Genomic DNA, 22,169 nt, shown 5'->3' on the forward strand with positions numbered 1-22,169 from the left:
TTCTCGAATGTTCCTTCACTGACAAACCACCCTTTCGGCTTGTCTCCATGAACTATGCATTGCATAGTTTTAGGCCCCAATTAGCTGCCCTTGCCTCATGGAATTGTGCACTGTTTAGTCACTGCCTCCAAGGACTATGCACTATGTAGACACAATGTTGATTTGCTACCTCCCTATTGGGTCCCTATAATACTAGTGATTACCCCATTACTATTGTAGTTATACCCCTTATTAATATTGTTTTGCCCCTATTGCCCCCATATTGTTATTACTGTGCCCCATAGAATCCCTCTATTGTTATTTTTGTGACTTTATATTATTATTGTTAGGTCGACTGGATTATTTTGTGACTCCTTAGACTCCTATATATAGACAGGAGGTTTTGTCATTTGAATCATCCAAGAATTGTTCATTTATGTAATGTAAAGGAGGTTTGCCCTCGAAGAGGCTGAATTCTAAGGCGTTGATCTATCTTTTCTATCTTTTCTTGAGCTGGTTTCATAACATTTGGTATCAGAGATTTGGATTCTAGGGTTTCGCTGCTCTAACAGGTCATCGTGGCATTTTTCGCTATAACTTTTTTTCTGCGATGTTTCAGAAGTTGCAAAAAAAAACCCATTTGAGAAGAAATCATGCTGAACCTCGAGTCCGAATTTCAGAGCTTTTCGTGCTATATTTGCGGAGATATGATCTAAGGAAGTTGGTCTTTTTGCAGACTCTTGAATTACATTCCAAACAGGTGACCTAGGGAAAATCATCATAACTTTCTCTCTGGGGATCAGATTGAAATTTCTTAAGAAGGTACAGAAAGAGGACGGACTGTAGTTTCTTGCATGCATTTTTCAGATCCAAAGGTCGAAACAGTGACTCGTGGCATGTCATACAAGTTCGCTCTACTTAACTAGTCTATAATCAAGTCACTGTGGGAGATTTCGCATAACTCTTCCTTGGAGAATCCAATTTGGGTCAGACTTGTGGCATTGGAAAGAGGACAAAAAAGGCTACTATAGGTCGCAATTTCAAAATTGGAGGATTTGGAATTACAGAGATACATCAGATTCAATATCAGGCTTCTACAAAGTGAAAAAAGGTGTGTAGTTTTTTTTAAATTTTTGCGTAAGATGGGTTTGAAGGAATTCAAAGGGCATAGTAAAGAATTATTATCGATAATTGATGCCCCAAGGAAAGAAAATGCAAACACCTAGTAAGGAACGTGAAAGCTCTAGCATGACTCATGAAGAAGAGGAAGAAATGCTACATGATATATCAAAATTACAAGAACAAGTGCAAAAAATGTCACGCTCACAAAAGCTAACAGAAGCTAAGATAAATGGTATGGAATCTAAGATAAAGGGCGTGGAAGCTAATATGGATGATTGGAAGACAGATTTGAAGACAGACATGGAAGAATTGAAGATAGATTTGAACACAAACTTGAAGACAGGCATGACAGATATGAAGACAGATTTGACAAATTTTCTACAAGAAATACTTACTAATGGTGAAAAGGCTGTAAAGGAAACTCATGATGCGAACAAAAGAAATGTTAATCATGATATCATAGACTCTAACGTTGGATCGAAGACCCATCATATTCCAAAAATTGATATGAGAAAGTTTGATGGCAAGGATCCCGCAACATGGATATTATAGATGGATCAATTTTTCGATCTCAATAATGTGCAAAACACACAAAAGGTACGTATGGAAACTTTATATTTGGAACCAAATCAATTTGTATGGTATCAATGGCTTTTCTCTCGTAAACAATTTATCACTTGGGCAATTTTTACAGAAGAATTGATAGCACATTATGAGGATACGAAAGAAACACTTTTTTTAGCCAATTGATAAGTCTCAAACAAAAGGGTTCAATAATGGAGCACATTGAGGAGTTCCAAAAATTGAACATAAGGGTAAAAGATATTTCAGAGGAGCATAGGATTGATGTGTTCATAGGGTCTTTAAAGGATAATATCCAACATGATGTTCACCTTTGGGAACCTGATTCATTAGAGAAGGCATTCAGGTTAGCAAGAAAAATGGAAAGCAAAATTATGGCAACCACGAAGCATACCACTCACAACTATAAAGACAGAAGTGTTGTTGCCCCTAGTCTCCACAACCTATAAGGTTGACACCACAACAATTGGAAGGAAAAAGAGAAAAAGGGCTTTGTTACAGTTGTGATAGCAAATACACTAAAGGTCATAAGTGTGTTGAGAAGAAATTATTCTAAATATATTGTGAAGAGGAAGAAGAAAAGGAGCAAGAAAGGTCAAAGGAAGAGGATATACTCCAGGAACAAAGCCTAGATGAAGAACAAATAAATCCGACCATATCTTGTAATGCATTGGTGGGAATTACCACTCCTCAAACCATCAAGGAAGAAGGACAAATCAAGAAGAAAAAGGTAATAGTGTTGATTGATTCAGGAAGCACCCACAATTTTATTCATTGTAGGGTAGCAAAAGAATTGAATTGCTTCCTATATCCAGCACCAGAGTGTCAAGTGATGATTGCAAATGGAGGAACAATAAATTGCTCTGGAAAGTGCCATAATATCAAGATATCCATGGGAGAATATGTATTGACTAGCCCAATGCTTTCCATTCCAATGGGAGGTGCTGATGTTGTACTAGGAGTCCAATGGCTACAATCCTTGGGTACAATAGCTTTTAATTTTCAAGAACTTTTCATCAATTTTTTTGCGGAAGGTAAGGAAGTTGAATTAAGGGGTATTGCAGGGAAACCATGAAAGATAATCAGCTCTAATGGTATGACAAAGCTTCTAAAAAAGGAGCAAAGAGGTGTAATTGCACAATTATGTTCGCTAGATGTTTCCACATCAGAATCATCTATTTCTTTAGATCTCCAAAAATTCCTAGACAATCATTCCAAGGTATTTGAGACTCCCAAATGTCTCCCACCTATGCGTGATCATGATCATGCTATTCATCTGATTCGAGGAAGTGTTCCTCCAAACATCAGGCTGTACAGATATCCCTATGTCCAAAAGAGTGAAATTGAATGTATGGTTGCAGAAATGCTAGAGGCTGGTATAATTCAACCAAGTCAAAGTTCTTTCTTTGCTCCAGTAGTATTGGTGCACAAGGAGGATCATGGTGCATGTGTTCAGATTATAGGGAGCTCAACATGCTCACTATTAAAGATAAGTTCCCCATTCCTATCATTGATGAATTACTGGATGAATTGCATGGATCAATTTACTTCACCAAGTTGGATCTTCGTTTAGGATATCATCAAATCAGAATGAAGATTGAAGACATTCTGAAAACAGCGTTTAGAACTCATGAGGGTCATTATGAATTTTAGGTCATGCCTTTTGGCCTTACCAATGCACCTTCAACATTTCAAGGTTTGATGAATTCAATTTTCAAACCATTCCTTAGAAAATTTGTGTTAGTATTTTTTTATGATATACTAATCTACAACAAGTCTTGGAAGGATCATGTTGAACATGTTGACAGGGCACTACAACTATTGGAGGAGAAACAATTATATGCAAAAAGATCCAAATGTTTCTTTGGAGTCCAGGAGGTGGAATATTTGGGTCATATTGTATCTCATGAAGGAGTTAAGGTAGGCCCTAGAAAAATTAAAGACATTAAGGAATGGAAAATCCCCACATCCATAAAGCATCTGCGATGATTTCTTAGGTTGACAGGGTATAAGTTTGTTAAGAATTATGGGAGAATAGCAGCACCTCTAACAACATTATTGAAGAAAGATGCATTTTCATGGACTCCGGAAGCAACAAAGGTCTTTGAACATCTTAAAGAGGCAATGTGCCAAGCACCGGTCTTAGCTACACCGGACTTCACAAAAACCTTTATTGTGGAATGTGATGCTTTAGGAAATGGAATTGGTGCTGTTCTAATGCAAGATGAAAGAGCCATTGCTTTTGAAAGTCGTCCAATCAAGGGAAAGTTTTTAAGCAAAGCTATTTATGAGAAGGAAATGTTGGAAATACTCCATGCACTTAAGAAATGGCGACCCTACCTAATGGGAAGACACTTCAAGGTAAAAACGGATCATGATAGCCTTAAATACTTTTCAGAACAAAGATTATCCTCTGAAGAGCAACAAAAGTGGGTCACAAAGATGTTGGGTTATGACTTTGAATTCATCTACAAAAAAGGGAAGCAAAATGTGGTGGCAGATGCACTCTCAAGAAAGGATGAAGATGTGGAAGCATTGTTATGCGCCATTTCTATTATCCAACTAGTTTGGATAAACGAAGCAAGGGAGGAATGGAAGAATGATGAAGAAGTGTGGGCACTTATTCGAAAGCTACAACAAGATTCCAGTGCGTCTAATACATTTAGCTGGAAAAATGATTCGTTACGGTACACAGATCGCTTATACCTCTGTAAGAATTCCCAGCTAAAACAAAAGATTCTTATGGAATTGCACACTTCTCCCTTAGGAGGGCACTCAGGATTTCTAAAAACTTACCACAGGGTTAAGAAGGAATTTTTTTGGGATGGCCTTAAATCAGATATTCAAAAGTTTGTGGCGGAATGTTTGGTTTTCCAACAAAATAAAGTGGAAACAATTAAGACACCGGGTCTATTACGACCTTTATCCATTCCAAGCCAACGTTGGGAGGAGGCTTCAATGGATTTTATCATAGGTTTACCCAAGTCTGAAGGAAAAAGTGTCATCATGGTGGTAGTTGACAGACTTACCAAGTATGCACACTTTTTTGCATTATCACATCCAAAAGGCAGTACAGTTTCTACTGCATTTATGGAAACAATTCAAAAGCTACATGGAAACCCAAAGATTATTGTAAGTGACAGAGATCCCATTTTCACTGGAAATTTTTGGACATAATTATTTTCTTGTCTTGGTACTCAGTTAGCTCATAGCTCATCTTATCATCCTCAATCTGATGGGAAAACTGAGATATTAAACAAATATTTGGAAGGATATCTTCGTTGCTTTGTATCTGATAAACAGACACAATGGGTCAAATGGTTGCCTCTGGCTGAATGGTGGTATAACACTTCCTTCCATATAGCAACAAAAATGACCCCATTTATAGCACTTTATGGGTATCAACCACCATCCATCACATCATATTTAAGAGAAAATTTTAAGGTTCAAGCAGTGGAACATCACATCGAACATCAACAAAAAGTCCTCCAACTCTTAAAGGATAACCTCATGTTGGCACATAATAGAATGAAACAACAAGCAGATCAACATCGCAGTGAAAGAAGTTTTGATGTAGGTGATTGGGTATTCCTACGGCTACAACCATATAAGCAAATGTCCCTCAAGCAAGCTAAGAAGGATGATAAATTATCACCAAAGTATTATGGTCCGTACAAGGTGTTGCAAAATATTGGTACTATGGCATACAAATTGGAGCTTCCTGCAACCTCTCGATTGCACCCAGTTTTCCATGTTTCATGTTTAAAGAAGGTTATAGGCGACAAGCTCCCAGTTCAAACAATATTGCCAGAACTTGATGAGGAAGGAAAAATTATATTAGAACCGGAAGTAGTCATAGAAACAAGAACTTGACAACTACGAAATCGATCAATTTCAGAGTATCTTATCAAGTGGAAGAACTTATCTGCTGAAGATTCCACATGGGAGGATGAGAATTTTATGCAGAAGTATCTAGAACTACTCAAGCGTTGAGGACAACACTTTTTTGAAGGCGAGGGGCATGTTGGGTCCCTATAATATTAGTGATTACCCCATTACTATTGTAGTTATACCCCTTATTAATATTGTTGTGCCCCTATTGCCCCCATATTGTTATTACTGTGCCCCATAGAATCCCTCTATTGTTATTTTTGTGGCTTTATATTATTATTCTTAGGTCGGCTGGATTATTTTGTGACTCCTTAGACTCCTATATATATAGAAAGGAGGTTTTGTCATTTGAATCATCAAAGAATTGTTCATTTATGTAATGTAAAGGAGGTTGCCCCCTCGAAGAGGCTGAATTCTAAGGTGTTTATCTATCTTTTCTTGAGCTGGTTTCATAACACTCCCATCCCTAAAAATTGCACAATCTTGCCTCCTAGCCAGCCTCTCACTAAGCACTATGTAGTTTCTCTCAATAGTCAACCTCCCTGTCTCTCTGATCTATGTAACTGCTCAATATTGTGGCCCTGTCTCTCTTGAAATACATAGTCACAATGGGCAACGATGTCTCATTGTGTCATTGTCTCCCTCAATTGCATAATTATTTCTCTTAGTATTCCATCCACTACGCATTGCGCAGTTAATAAATCAAAACTTACTCCCTATCTCTTAGAATTGTGCATTGCACAATCCCTAAGTCTCCTCCTCATCCCTACACTTAGTCTCGGGTTCAATTAGTCAATTGCATGAAGAAGTATAATAGGATATTTTTGGAATGATGTCATCTTTTCATGAGTGAATTCCTCTTGTAGGTACTGTATATTGACATGATAGGATGATGCTCAAGGAGGATGCCAAGGAGATCATGCACAAAGACACTTATGAAGTTGCAAATATAAAGGTGAACATCAAGAAAGAAGATGAAGAGACACTAGATCATGATAGGGGATGGAAGATCAAGATCACATGGAAGAATCATTATCAACTAGCCTTTTGGAGGAGGAAGATGGAGTACATGAAAGACTTATCAAGAAGATACGAAGATTGCAGCAAGAAGGAATGTTGGTATGATCATTTTACAATGAGTTCCATGTCATCAGTGCCAAGTAATTGCTTATCCAAGTGTCATCACAAGAGTCATATGAGTCTTCATGTTGACACATCATTTTTGGATGTAATTATGTAATTTTCAAAAAGATGAGAAATTTAAAGTGTGTAGAAGTCCAAAGGTCACTCATAGAATGTGAAAAGTTACGTAGAAGTCAAAGGGTCTCACGGGAATTCGAAAATTCACAAGGATCTCAAGAGTCATGAGGGGAGCTCAAGAGTCATAAGGGAGGTGGAAAGGCACCTAATTTATTATATATACATCCTCATAGATCAAGCAAAGGACTTTTCACCTAGGCTTCTCAAGCTAGGGACAAGAGAGAAGAATAGGCTTTTGAGAATCTGTTAGTTGCTTAACATTCCAATATTGGAACAAGTGTTGTATCATTTCAATAGTATATTTTGGAAATTTCACTCAATAATTTGAACCTCTTGGAGCTGAAATTTTTTCATACATATGTTGTGAATGATTGTGAGACTTTTCTTTCATTGTTTACAGTGTATTTTTATGTTAATACATACTAGTGAAAATGAACTATTTCATTGGCCTTAGTATGCATCTTTGAATCATGTTTCTTATGTTTTCATGATATTGGTTTCTTTGTGAACTATTTCACAATATTATTAATGATCATTTCAGATTTATGCATGTGTCTTTGTTGGGATAGTACTATTACTTTCAAAGACTCACTTTCTTTTCCGTTTTGTGAAAGAAACATTATACACTTCGCAATTGAATACATCACATGGTTAAGTTACTTGCTTATCTCAAAAGTAAATGTGTTTCACTTGTGTTGTTCAATGAAACCAAGGAAAATATATAAGATAATGGCAACTGAAAATATGTTTTGGTTGGGGTTCCTACTCGAAATGATGTGAGGTCTAATTGGGACTTCATACCAGGGAGACCCTTGTACTATTAGTGACATCCAACATTGTCAACACATTTATTTTATATGTTCATTAGGATTTAAAAATTGTGAATAATAAAGGTTTTAATATTGCAGAGATAATTCCTGCAAACAAATCCTCAATATAAAACATAAAAGATTCAATAACACACACACAATTTACAAAGATACTTTACCATGGAAACCCAAAACTAGGAAAGCCAGATTGATTTTTCTATATCTATTAGGGATTACGTATATGTTATACAATTCCCTTTTAAAAGAGGGTTTCCTTTGAGGATAGGAAACCCTAACATAATTTGTACCATCAGATATGCAACCTAATAATTATGTATGGTCTAGATTAACTATGAAATTACAATATTTTAAAAGGATTTTTTTACAAAATTTCTCTTTGGGGACATTTCCCTTGAATGTACCCACTAGGTGAGGGGCTCCATAAAAGTGTCACCACCCCCCATTGTACCTCCAATGGAGAAAATTATACAAGGGGCCAAGCCTCCCCCAATAGAAACTAGGGTCCAAACACAATTGGTCATGCAATGCATATAACACATAGCCAACATTCTTCCACTTGTTATTTTATTTGTATATATGTGTCATAAGAGTACATGATCAATAATATAGGGAAATAATTCCAATGTTTTTCTACACAAAGTGAGCTTCTCAGTGCTTACAAATTTTATTGATGAATCTGCAACATTTTTTCAAAGTGTCCACCTTGCTAGTAGTGCCTTCTTCTCTTCAATCATATCTCTCACAAAGTGATAGTTTGTAACAATCCCTGGTTGATTTTCCATGTAAGTGAAATAAGACCAAGGTCATGTGACACGTATTTAGAGTTGAATTTTGGGAAAAAACATATTGATAGGTATCACTTGTGATTAATTAATGGTTATGGAAATTGGCAAAGGCAAAGAGGCATTAATTGACATTTATTTATGAAAATAAAAGAAAATAGGAGAAAAGGAATGTGAAGGGACACATATTTTCATGTAAAGTGAAATTAAAAAGAAAATTAAGGAAAATGAAGAAAATATAGGCCTCCGTGATAAAAAGGCTTATGAGGATCAATTCACAACTTTTGTCAGTGTTAAATTTTGTGAGTTGAGATTTTGTCAATTCAAGTTTGGAGCTCTCATTCCATTCTCTCATTCTCTCTCATACTCTTGCACACCTAGAGAATTCTTGAAGCCTGCTTGAAGCACTCTAGTATTCACTTGGATTGGAGATATAAAGCAAAGGAAGCAAGAAAGTGAAAGGGAACTATTGGATTAACAACTAGTACATCCAGATTGCTTTGTAGGTAACAGGTTGCATGTGTGTTGATTTCCTTGTTGATTTCTAGGTGCATGGTATATGCATGCATTTTTGTAGTTATGTGTTGTCATTGGCATGGATATTTGCATGGAGTGATAGTGGTTTTAGCCTTTCCTTGCCATTTCCTGGGTAGCCATGGTGTTGTGGGGTTTTCCACTTGTTTTTTTGATTGGTGTTCATGTTCGTTATGGTTGTGGGTTGGAAAAAACACTCTGGAAGCCTTGAAACAAATTGTGTTGAGTTACAAGTCCTGGAGCCTAGGTTGGGACAAAAATTATGGAGCCTTGGTGGGTTGAGTTACTAGTCCACAGAGCCGTGTTGGACAAATTCTCTAGAGCATTGTAAGGATATGGGTTGGGTTACTAGTTCCTGGAGCCCTGAACAACTTGGGTAGAGACCGATATAGTTGGTTCTAGTGATTTCTAGACCATAGAGGTGGAATTATTGTGGTTGAGGGTTGAGGTGAATTGGCATCAGGAAGTCTCGATTGGTTTTTTCTTGGTTTATTCTATGAGATCCCACATTTGTGATTGGAATATGGTGCGAGGGTGATTGGCTGAAAGAGAGATTTGGTTTAGCCCAATATATGGTTGGGTGGTACGTGGAAGTCCTTGACTTGGTTGGTATTTTCATATATTAATAAGAGTTATTTTCCTATTGTGATTCATGAAAACTTATAGTGATTATGTTGGTGATGTTAGGGATGAGTTTCCATGAATTCTATGCTAGTTACATTGTGTATGTTATCTATGGATATTGTCATGATTTTCTTAGTTATTGAATGGTTGGTGAATATATGGACTAACAAGTGTTGTTGTAACTATGTGAAAATGGCATAGAGCCTTTGGTAATTCTCAAATGAATCTTAGACTCTTATGATCAGATATGCATTCATGACCTATAGCTCACATGTTTTCCATGTGTTTGACGAAATGTCTAGTGTGTCCTAGGAAGTATAGGTAAAATTTTGGCTTCAATTTTGAATGATTAGCATTAACATTATGATAAATACAATTATGGAAAGTTTCGGGCAATTCTGTGCAGTGATATGGAGGCTGGCCTAAAAGGTGGCACAAATCTAGGGATCACATGCTTAAAATTCGAGATCTGGGGTCATAACCGCATGGATCAAGGCTTGTGAGTGTAGATAGAGGCTCATGACTATATTCATGCAATGACAAGGGTAAAGTTATAGGCCTAGGTTAGAGAAAAAGGGTTCCATCTTAGGGATTGGTCATCGGCGGTGGTTGTTCAGCCTTTGAGTGACCTGTAGTCCATGTAGGATGTAAGTATGTGTTCAGTTTGTATGCCCCACTTCCTTAACTGGAAATTAGAGGTTAGGTCATGTCATAGTGACTATAGCGAGCTTGTGAATTTGGGTAAATGTGGGAGAGGTGGTCAGAGATTGGTATCAGAGCGGGGTTGCAACACTAGAGCTCATGGTAGATGTGATTGTTATGTATGCATGTCCGATTGTTTATGTATTTATCATGCATGCATGTTGGTTATTTATTGTGATGGTCATTGTTATAGTTCTATCATCATATATAGGTCAATGATGTTGGTATATATATATATATATCTATATATATATATATATATATATATATATATATATATAGATAGATAGATAGATATATATAACATTTTATTCTAGACTGATTTGTGCAGACGAGATAGCCTCCCATGAAACACACTAAGGTTTTTTTGGTTATGTTTATATTTGTTTTATCTTACATATTATCTTTGTAATAAAAATAATATCAAAGATGACAAGCAAGATAGTGGGTTAAATTTTGCATAACTCTCCTTATAGATCAATTGAGAAGCATGGGGAATAGTATTCTCCTGACATAGTAGATATCTTAAGAAGTCTGAAGGAAGAAGTTAAGAATTGCAAGGCGGATAATGACAAGATAATTCAGTCACAGGAAAGGTTTTCTAGAGTAGAGGAGAAGCAAGCAGAGGTCAATGCAATGATCCATCGAAGCTTATCATATTTGCAGAGACAGGAACAACAAAAAATCAATTATGGATAGGAGGAAATGAATAATGGGGCATATGGTAGCAAGTCTCATGAAGGAGATAGATCAAATAGGGATGATGTAGTCAAGGTGGAAGATTGATGGATACACCTTCCATGAGAGGTAGTGGTTATGGGTTCTATTATAGTTTTGGATCAAAGAGACATCATGGTCATCATCACTATCATCCTTACAGGAAGAGTGAGAGGGGATACTTGCAAGATGAGTTCAAGAAAGCCAAACATCCTACATTTGATGGAGTAGAAGATGAAAAAGCATGGGTTCTTGGGATGAAGAAGTTATTTGAGTTGCATGATATACTGAGAACATGAAATCTATGATAGCCATTTTCAGTCTCAAAGGAAAAGCGAACATCTAGTGGGAAGATGTGAAGTGTGTCAGAGGAATCAAGGTAGAGGAGTTGAGTTGGCATCAATTTAAAAGTCTCTTCGGGAAAAAGTACTTATTAGAGAGATATTATAATGGTAAGGCTAGGAGTTCTATGAGTTGAAAATGGGATCTATGATAGACGAAGAGTATAAGACTAAGCTTTTGGATTTGTTGAGGTATGTACCATATCTTAAGGATGAGAAGACAAAGGTTCAAAGATTCGTTAGTGGATTTCCATTACCTTTCAGCGACCAGATTGAGTATGATGAGCTTCAGACATTGGAGGAAGTAGTTTGGAAGTTGAAGCATTGTTATGAGTAGTCTAAGCGTAAGTATGAGCCTAAGCATGATTGTAAAGGGAATGAAAAGACTAAATGAAAGTGGGATAAGAAGTGAGGAAGACCTTAGGATGTAGGCAACAAGGAGAATGAAATGTTGTACAAGAAATTCAATGTAATTGATAGAGGACAAGGATTTTAGTCTGAGTAGAATAAGGGTGATGTCATGAAGCCTTTGCATTGTTGGACTTCTAGAAAGGATAATTGTAGGAGAGAATGCCCACAACATCAGGGTGGAAAACTTCATATTTACAGTGCTCAAGAGGCACATACAACTGGGGATGTTGGACAAAGCATTCCGCGATTTTATGCAACATTGGATAATATACAGGCTAATCATCACACATATATTATCGAGAAGGAAGGTAAGATTTGTGATCAAGTTGTTTCTATTTTGATTGACTCTAGGTATAACTATAGTTATATTTGTTGGGTTGTGTTATATTTTTTCCATGACTAGCCCACGTAGTTAATTGAAGGGGTGGGGGGGGGGGGAGCCCCCCCTTCGTTACGCCGATTGCATAGTGGGGGGTTTGAGGGGAGCAGGTAGCCCCCCTCTACAGGGTCTGGGCAGCACCTCAGGATTTTTTTTTTTTGGACCCCATATTAGGTTGGGCAGACCTACCTATGGTTTTGTGCATGGTTTTCGCACATGGTTTTGGACGCGATGGTTTTTGGTCCATGGTTTTGGACGCGATGGTTTTCGATCCATGGTATTGGATGCTTCGACATGTATAAATATGTATTGTAACATTGAAAGGAACATAATGAAAAATCAATCTAGTAGTCCCGGTTTTGGGATCTAGGGGAAAAGCTCTGTGTATATGTGTTTTATGTGTTATGCTCTCGCATTGTTTATTTTTTCTTGTTAGAATTCATATGCAGGTAATTTGTGTACGAGGTTAAAACCTACAATATCAGTCCTGACCTCGTGGATAAGTGTTGCTTGAATAAAGAAGTGCATGTGAAAACTTGGTTGGTGCAGTTGGTTACAAGTACCAAGAAAATAGTTCATCATTGGGTGCAATCTTGTGCATTTAAGCTGAATGGTATATCTATATCAACACATCCAAATGTGCTTCCATTGGTATCATACAATATGTTGTTGGGTATGGATAGGTTGTATTGATAGGACTAAGGTAGATTTATATGTTAAGGCTATTTAGTGCTTGGATGGTGATGGAGAGAGGAGAATGTTATAGGGTAAGAAGAAGCCTACATTAGTGAGAATGGTTACAACTATGTAAGAAAAGTGCATTAGTAGGAAAGTATGTGTCTTTTTTGTAGTTCATATTTCTAGCGATAAAGGGAAGGATGTTGAGGGTACTAAAGTCTTGAAGGGGTATCCAATTTTACAGTATTTTCAGGATGTATTTTTAGAAAAGATTTCAGAGTTACCACCTCATAAGGAAGTGGTATTTTCTATTGAGTTGATTCTAAGAGCAACTCCAACATTGAAGGCACTGTACAGGATGAGAGCTTTAGAGTTGGTGGAATTGAAGTTGCGGCTTAAGGAAATATTTGATAAGGGATACATAAGGACAAGTTGTGTCGCCTTGGGGTGCACCAATGTTGTTTGTGAAGAATAAGAACAATACTCTCAAGTTGTGTATTGATTATAGGTAGTTGAACTAGGTGACTATCTTGAATATTGATACGAGATCAGGATACCATCAGGTGCACATCAAAGAAGAAGACATCTACAAGGCTGTATTCTATACTAGGTATGGGCATTATAAGTTTGTGGGAATTATCAGCACCTAGCAACGGTGTTAAGATTGTTGAGAGAACATCAATTGTATGCCAAGATTAGTAAGTGCAATTTATTTTAGACCAAAGTTCCTTAATTCATGCATATTATTTCCAATGAAGGTATGATAGTGGACCCAGAAAAGATCAAAGCTATTATGGAGTGTGAAAATCTTAGGAATGTGGATAAGGCCAGATCATTCATGGGACTAGTAGGATATTACAAGAGGTTCATTAGGAAATTATCACAAATTTCCTATCGTATTACATCTTTATAATGAAGAGGAAAGAAGTTTGAATGGATTAAAGAGTGTGTATCTAGTTGTGAGCAGTTGAAGCATTTATTTACAAATGCTCTGGTCTTGATGATTGAAGATCCAGAGAAAGATTTTGTGGCCTGCACAGATTCTTGCAAGAGAGGACTTGGTGGAATCTTGATGTAGGAAGGATAAGTGGTATGATATGAGTCAAGGAGGCTGAATGAGCTCGAGAAGAACTATGTAACTCATGGTCTAGAGTTGAAAACTATCATTCATGCATTGAGGATGTGGAGATACTATCTTCTTGGAAGAAGGTTAGTCTTAATGAGTGATAATAGTGGGTTGAGGTATCTGTTTAACCAACCCACTATGAATTCTAGATAACCTAGATGGTTAGCTACCCTAAATGATTTTGACTTTGATATCAGGTACATTAAGGAAAAGGAGAACAAGGTTGTAAATGATCTTAGCAAAAGACTGCAGGTGAATCACATATAAGCTATGAGTTCACATGGGATAGATTTACAGGAGCAAGTCTTGCATGCATCACAAGATGACAGGTACCAACAACTTAAGCACATGTTACAATAACATTGTACAGGTGATCAGGATGTGGATTATCATCTCATGACAGATGGTTTGGTCAGATTTAGGGACATGATTTATGTGTCGGACAACAATGAGATCAAGAATATTATCTTGAGGGAGTTTCATGTTAAGTTGTATTCATGTCTCCCAGGATGTGAGAAGACATTAACAATAGTTAAGAAGTTCTATCATTGGCTGATCTTGAAGAAATAGGTGGCTGATTTTGTTGCGAGATGTTTAGACTGTCAATAGGTAAAAATAGAGTGTAAGCATCCAGGTGGTATATTGCAGCTGATTCCAATTCCAGAGTGGAAATGGATTTCATTTCCATGGAATTAATTATAGGTTTTCCAAGGACATCGAGATAACATGATTCCATCATGATTATAGTTGGAATGTTAAGTAAGGTAGCTCCCTTCATTGCAGTTAAGTCTATGAATTCAACTGATGAGGTAGCCTAAACTTTTCATTAGAGAGATAGTAAGGTTGCATGGTGTTCCTAAGAAGATTATATCAGATAAAGATGCCAAGTTCACTTCCAAGTTTTGGAAGGAGTTCTTTGTAGGTTTGGGGAAAAAGTTAGCTTTTAGTACAACTTATCATATGTAAGCAGATAGATAAATAGAAAGAGTCAATAGGATTCTTGAGAACATGTTGAGAATGTATATCATGCATCAACAAAGGAAGTGGGAGGAGTATCTTCCACTGGTAGAGTTTTCATTTAATAATGGGTATTAGGAGTCCTTGAGTATGAGTCCATTTGAGACTCTTTATGGGCATTTCTGGAATACTCCCATCAACTAGAGTGATCCTATGAACAAGGTTCTGATTGGCCTTGACATATTGGCTGGGATGGAGCATGAAATGTACGTTATTAAGAGGAATTTGAAGGCAACACAAGATAGGAAGAATATTTATGTAGATCAACAAAGGGAATTTAAGGAATTTTAGGTTGGGGAGCATGTGTACTTGTGCATCAAGCCCAAGAAGATATCCTTCAGGATTAGGTCATGTGCTAGGTTGGCACCTCGGTATTACAAGCCTTTCAAGATCCTTGAGAGATTTGGAACAGTGGCCTATAGACTTGCACTATTGACAACAATGAAAGTCCATGATGTTCTCCATGTTTCATTACTAAAGAGATATGTAAAGGATGCTAATCATGTAATTTACTGGTTTGTATTGTAAGTGGAACCAAAGGGATAATTCCAGCCGGGACCATAATGCATATTGTAGTGGAAATTACTCATGCTCTGAAATAGAGAAATCAAGCAAATTAAAGTGCAGTGGAATCACTTGGGCCTGGTGAAGCTACATGGGACATGGCTATTAGATGCAATCTTTATATCCTTCACTATTTTCTGGTTCAAGCAAATGAGTTTTTGGTATATGTATATGTATATATGGACGTTGTTGTAGATACCGTAATGAGCTGTGTTATAAAGTGCCAATAAGCGGTATGATTGTCATGTTTGTCATGGTTTGCAATAGTTGTTCATTGCAAATACTGCATCTAGCTATGCTATAAAGCTCCATGGGCAGTATGCTTTGTCTTTTAGCAGTTTTATGGTCATATGTGTCATCGAACAATGAGGATGGTGGTACCCCAAGAGGGAGGGGTTTGCAACAACCCCTAGTTGAATTTCTGTGTTAATAAAATAAGACCAAGGTCATGGGACACATATTCCAAGCTTAATGTTGGGAAAAACATAGTGATGAGTATCACTTGTGATTAATTATTGGCTATGGAAACTGGAAAAGGCAAAGAGGAATTAATTGGCATTTATTTATGATAAAAAGTATTTTGAGGATTGGCTCACAAATTTTGTCAGTGTTAGGTTTTGTGAGTTGAGCTTTTGTCAATTCAGTTTTGGAGCTCTCATTTCATTCTCTCATTCTCTCTTATACTTTTGCAAACTTAGAACATTCTTGGAGAATGCTTGGAGCACTCTATTATTCACTTGGATTGGAGAAAGAAGGCAAAGGGAAGCAGAAAAACACAAGGGAATAGTTAGATCAACAACTACAGATGGATATTTTTCATGTAACAAGTTGCATGTGGGATTTCCTTGTTGATTTATGGGTGCATGCTATATGCATGTGGTTTTCTGGTTATGTACTATTATTGACATGGAGATTTGCCTAAAGTGACAGTGGTTTTAGTCTTGCCTTTCCATTTCCTAGAATGTTGTTATGGGGTTTTCTACTTTTCGTTTTTGATTGGTGCTCATGTTCCTTATGCCCTAGGGGTGAATAAATGCTCTGGTGTCCCTGGAAAAAATTGGGTCGAGTTAATAGTCCTGGAGCCTAGGTTAGGACAAAAAATTTGGAGCCCTTGATGGGTTGAGTTACTAGTCCCTAGATCCGGGTTGAACAAATGCTCTAGAGCCCTGAAAGGTTTTGGGTTGAGTTATTAGTTCCTAGAGCCCTAGAAAACTTGGGTAGAGACCAATATGGTTGGTTCTATCCGGATTGTAGAGGTGGAATCATTGTGGTTAAGGGTTGAGGTGGTTTGGCCTCTCAAAGCCTTGGTTGGTTTTGTATTTTTTATTCCATGAGATCCCACATTCATGCTTAGAATATGGTGTGGGGGTGATTGGATGGAAGAGAGATTTCGTTCAGCCCAATCTATGGTCATGTGGTACGGGGAAGTCCCTGACTTGGTTGGTATTCTCATATATTAGTAAGAGTTATTTTCCTACTGTGATTCATGAATACTTATAGTGATTATGTTGGTGATATTATGGCTAAGTTTCCATTACTTCTATGCTGGTTATTTGTTGGTTACATGATGTATGTTATCTATGGCTCTTGTCATGATTTGTTTAGTTATTGAATGGTTGAAGAATATATGGACTAAAAAGTGTTATTGAAGTTATGTGGAGAGGGAATATAGCCTTCTTGGTGATTCTCAATTGAATCTCAAACTCTTATGATCGTATATGCATTCATTACCTATATCTTACATGTTTGTCATGTGTTTGACGAAATGTCTAGTGTGTCCTAGGCAATTTAGGTCAATTTTATGATTCAAGTTTGAATGGTTAGCATTATCATTATGAAAATATGATTCTGGAAAGTTTTAGGAGATTTTGGGAAATGGTCTAGAGGTTTGCCCTAAAAGGTGGCACAAATCTTGGGATCGCATGCTTAGAACTACATATCTGGGGTCATAATCACATGGAGCAAGGCTTGTGAGTGTTATTGGAGGCACACAACCGCATATAGGCAGCATAAAGGGTGCAATTATATGCCTAGGTCAGAGAAAAAGGGTTCTGACTTAGGGATTGGTCACTTGGGGTTGTTGTTCAGTCTTTGAGTGACCTATAGTCCCTATAGGATGTCAATATGCATTCAGTTTACAGTCCCCACTTCCTTAACTAGAACTTGGAGGTCAGGTCATGTCATAGTGACTCTCATCTCATGTTTACCCTGGTGATCTTGTGAATTTGGGTAAATGTGGGAGAGGTGGTCACATAGGTATCATCAATATGCTTTGTCTTTGAGTGATAAGTGAGGTTATTTACTAGGAAAATTTAAATTTGAATGTCACAATATATCCTTACAAATTATTAATGTACCATCCCAATATTGAACACAATATCTATAACTAAACTAATTCCTTGCTTGCATGAGTAGCTTCCATGTATAAAACTTCTATGGTTAAGAGTGCCACTATAAACTATCTCTTGGTCATCCAATTGATTACTCCTCCAAATAGGTTAAAAACATACCCACTTGTATATCTTTTGTGATCTAAATATCCAACCCTATTTTCATCAACAAAGCCATGTATGTCCAACACTTTGTTCAATATTGGTCTTCCTTGGTAGCACAATCCATAATCAATAGTGCCACATAGATACCTAAAAACCATATTTAGTACTATCTAATGCTCCTTCCTTGGTTTTAACATATACCTATTCTATACTGTCACTACATGTGTAATGTGTGGTCTGATATAGACCATTGCATACATCAAAATTCCAATCACAATGGAATATGGAACATAGGCTTTGTCCTCTTCCTCTTCCTATGTCTTGGGAAAATGATCTGTAGATAACTTTACACCTATAGGAATAACGACCTTTATTGGTTTATTTTGTTGCATATTAAACCTATATAATATTATCTTGACATACTTCTACCTCAATATCAGAAGCAACAACAACAAATAAAATAAATCTAATAGAAACTAACTTGGAAAAGGGATAAAAGAAATCACCAAAGTCGATTCCCTTGACTTGGGCATAACCTTTTGCTACTAATAAAGCTTTGTATTTCTCCACATTTCCTTCTACATCCAACTACTTATTAAACACCCATTTGCTGCTAATAGGTTTTCTTCTAGTTGGAAAATCCACTAGATTCAAAACCTCATTCTTGTCCAAGGCTGCCATTTCTTCAACCATGGCCTTTTTCTAGAGTTTTCCACCTTTTGAATCCAATGTGTCCCTAATAGTTAGGATCGTTGTAAGTAGAAAAAAATTCAAATTTTTAATGAAAATTAGGTGGATGATACCTTTCTGTCTTCCTTCTTTCCTGAACCGATCTCATCAAAATTGGAGTATGTGGTTCTTCTTTCGATTAATGTTCACTTGTAGATTCTAATTCACTATGCTTTAGTTCAAACTCTATCTTCTTTGGTTCTTTATCCTTGGTAGGACTTCCTATTTGATAACATATTTTACTTCTCTAAATAACACATACTGACTTTACACAATCTTCTTAGGGTCTAGGTTTTATATAACATTTCAAACCATATTTATAACAAATAAAGATGCTCCTTTCATATGTAGTATCTAACTTAGTTCTATTTTTCTTTGGAACATGTACATATGCATCAAAACTACACACTAAGGTGTCAAAGGGAGGGTTTATTTCTCATACCTCATGCAAAATATTATCATCCAACACTAATGAGGGTGATCTATTTACTAGGTAACAAGTAGTATCCACTGTTGTTTCCTAAAATTCCTATCCTAACCTAGAACCACTGAGTATTCTCTTGTATTTTGGACCAACATCTTGTTCATCCTTTCCACAACTCCATTTTGTTGAATTATGTATGGTGTATTATTTTGCTCTATTATACACACTTCTTATAGAACTCTGCAAATTCCTTCCTAAGGAATTGTCCACCATTAGTTTTCCTCAACAATTTTATTTTATTCTTTGTCTAATTTTCACTAGATCCGTAAACTCTTAAAACTTGTCAAATAATTCAAATTCATGAGGAAATATATCCATTTATTCTTGAGAACTAATATATAAATGAGTCATATTACACAAATTTACCTAGTGATGGAACCAACATAGATACAAACACATCACTATGGACTAATTGGCCCATTTGTCCCACGTATTTTAACTCTCCAAGGACTCAAAATCTCCAACCTCCAATGTTAAGGCCCTATTAATCAACATAGGCTAACCAACATACAATATTCACTTATCGGGACTTTAATCACCCTTTAACCTTCAAAGAAGACTTTATTAAAGCCTTTCTTTTAAATCCTTCCTATCGGAGTAAAACCCTCTCATTATCCTTTATATATGTTAATATCAAGACTTCCTTTACCCTTCTAAACCTTCATTACCCCTTAACCACATGTATATATAACCATTCCTTCTTTAAACCTTGGTTATATATGTTTAAACGCATAAACCTTCCGTCGGTGGTATTTTCATTTATAAACCTTTTACAAATGAAATTCCCACAAAACATACCTTTCCGCTTTATACGGCCTCTACATGAATTTCGAGGTTCAACCTTTATCACTAATCACAATCACCATAGTCTGTGGTCACATTAACATGTGGTTCCCATCTCCTCCGATATGCGATTAACTGCGGAACTCAAAACATATTAACTACATCATATAATACCATGAGGTGAGCTCCTTTTCACGTCGCATTACTTCTCTATTGTTGATATTCTCTCGAAAGATCCAATGGTTCACGGTAGATTTCGTGTTGACAAGACACATAGGGGTTAACCAACCGATAAAGCAGTTTCCCCACACTCAACCCCTGCTACGTGTCCTCCAAATTGTGGAATCAGAGCCAAAACTCTCGATACTGCTTACTAATGCTTTGCTGCCCGAAATACCACTCGAGGTTATAAACCCGCCTTTTTACAGTGTTAACTCCTGCACTCTTCCATATGTGATGATCATCGATCTACTCCATTCGACAGTTTCGATAGTTACTTTAAGTTACTCTGTTGTTTAATCTGGAGCATTGATCACTCAGATCCAACGGTTAGTATGCACCAACACCTCACTTCTCTGCTTGTCCCTTTTTTACTTTTACAATACGTTATTTTCATTGTTTCCTCCGTGGGTTTGGGGTTTTCTTCAGGGCTTACATTTATAATATTATTGTTGGGACGATTAACGTCGGAAGCCAAAACATATTAACTACACCATATAATACCGTTGGGTGCACTCCTTTGTATTTCACATTACTTCTCTACCGTTGATCTTCTCCCGAAAGATTCAATGGTTCATGGTAGATTTCGGGTTGACAAGGCACATGAGGGTTAACCGCTCGATAAAGCGATTTCCCAACACTCCTGCGCTGCTACGTGTCTTCCGATTTGTGGAATCGGAGCAAAAAATGTTGATACTGCTTACCATTTCTTTGCCACCCGAAACACCAATCGAGGTTATAAACCCGCCTTTTTACTATGTTAACTCTTGCGCTCTTCCATATGCGATGACCGTCGATATACTCCATCGGACGGTTCCCATAGTTCCTTTAAGTTACTTTGTTGTTTAATCTGGACCATTGATCATTGAGATCCAACAGTTAGTATGCACCAATGCCTCACTTCTCCGCTCGTGCCTTTTTTACTTTGAATTTACACTATTTTCATTGTTTCCTCTGTGGGCTTGGGGTTTTCTTCAGGGTTTACATTTATAATATTATTGTTGGGATTCCATGTTCTACGTGTTTATATCAATATTCTTGAGATTTATACTATTAATACATTCTTGTATTGTTATCAAGGTATTTATGGCTTAAATTCTATTTATTGTTTATAATGTAGTGATATAAATGTGATATATTTAATGTAATGATGATTTATCATGTTTTAGTGCTTTATGGTTTGCAATGTGCTTCTTATATTGGTTTTCGTTTATGTTTTTTATTATTTTTTTGTGTTATAGCATTATTTATGTTTATATATTGATGCCATGGATTTAGGGCTTAGGTTTGGTTTACTATTTTCTTGGTTTTAAAAAATTTATTCCAATTAAACCCTTGCCATTTTTGATCCCTTTCGTTTCTAATCTTTTTCCCTTGGGTTTATTAATTCCCAATGGTTTATAATATCAAATTAATGGTTTTCTTCGTTTTAACTTTTTAATATTAATAGTTCCTTCGGTTCATAATCCCTTGAGGTTTTAGTGTTAATCCCTTGGGTTTATTATTCCTTTGGGTTTATTATATCAATCACTTGGGTTCATTATTCCCTTGGGTTTATATTATTAGTTCCTTTGGGTTTATTATATCAATCCCTTGGGTTTATAATATTAGTCCCTTTTGTTTAATAGTATTCCCTTTGGTTCATAATCCCTTGGGGTTTTAGTATTAATCCTGTGGGTTTATAATATCAATCTCTTGGGTTTATTATTCCTGAGTCAAACATGGTTTATTATGATGTCGACCATGGTCCAATATGGAATTGTCATAAGGATTGTCTCAATATGAAAATCAATGATGGTCCATCATGTTTATTTCAACGTTTATAATATTTTTCTTAGGGTTTATATACGTTGGGTTTATAATATTGGTCCCTTGGGTTTAATATTATTCCCTTGGGTTCATAACCCCTTGGAGTTTTAG

Source organism: Pinus tabuliformis, chromosome 8 (genome assembly GCF_031772625.1).
Source record: "Pinus tabuliformis cultivar Carrire ecotype Pingquan chromosome 8, CPIR1, whole genome shotgun sequence".
In the NCBI taxonomy this organism is placed as follows: Eukaryota; Viridiplantae; Streptophyta; class Pinopsida; order Pinales; family Pinaceae; genus Pinus; species Pinus tabuliformis.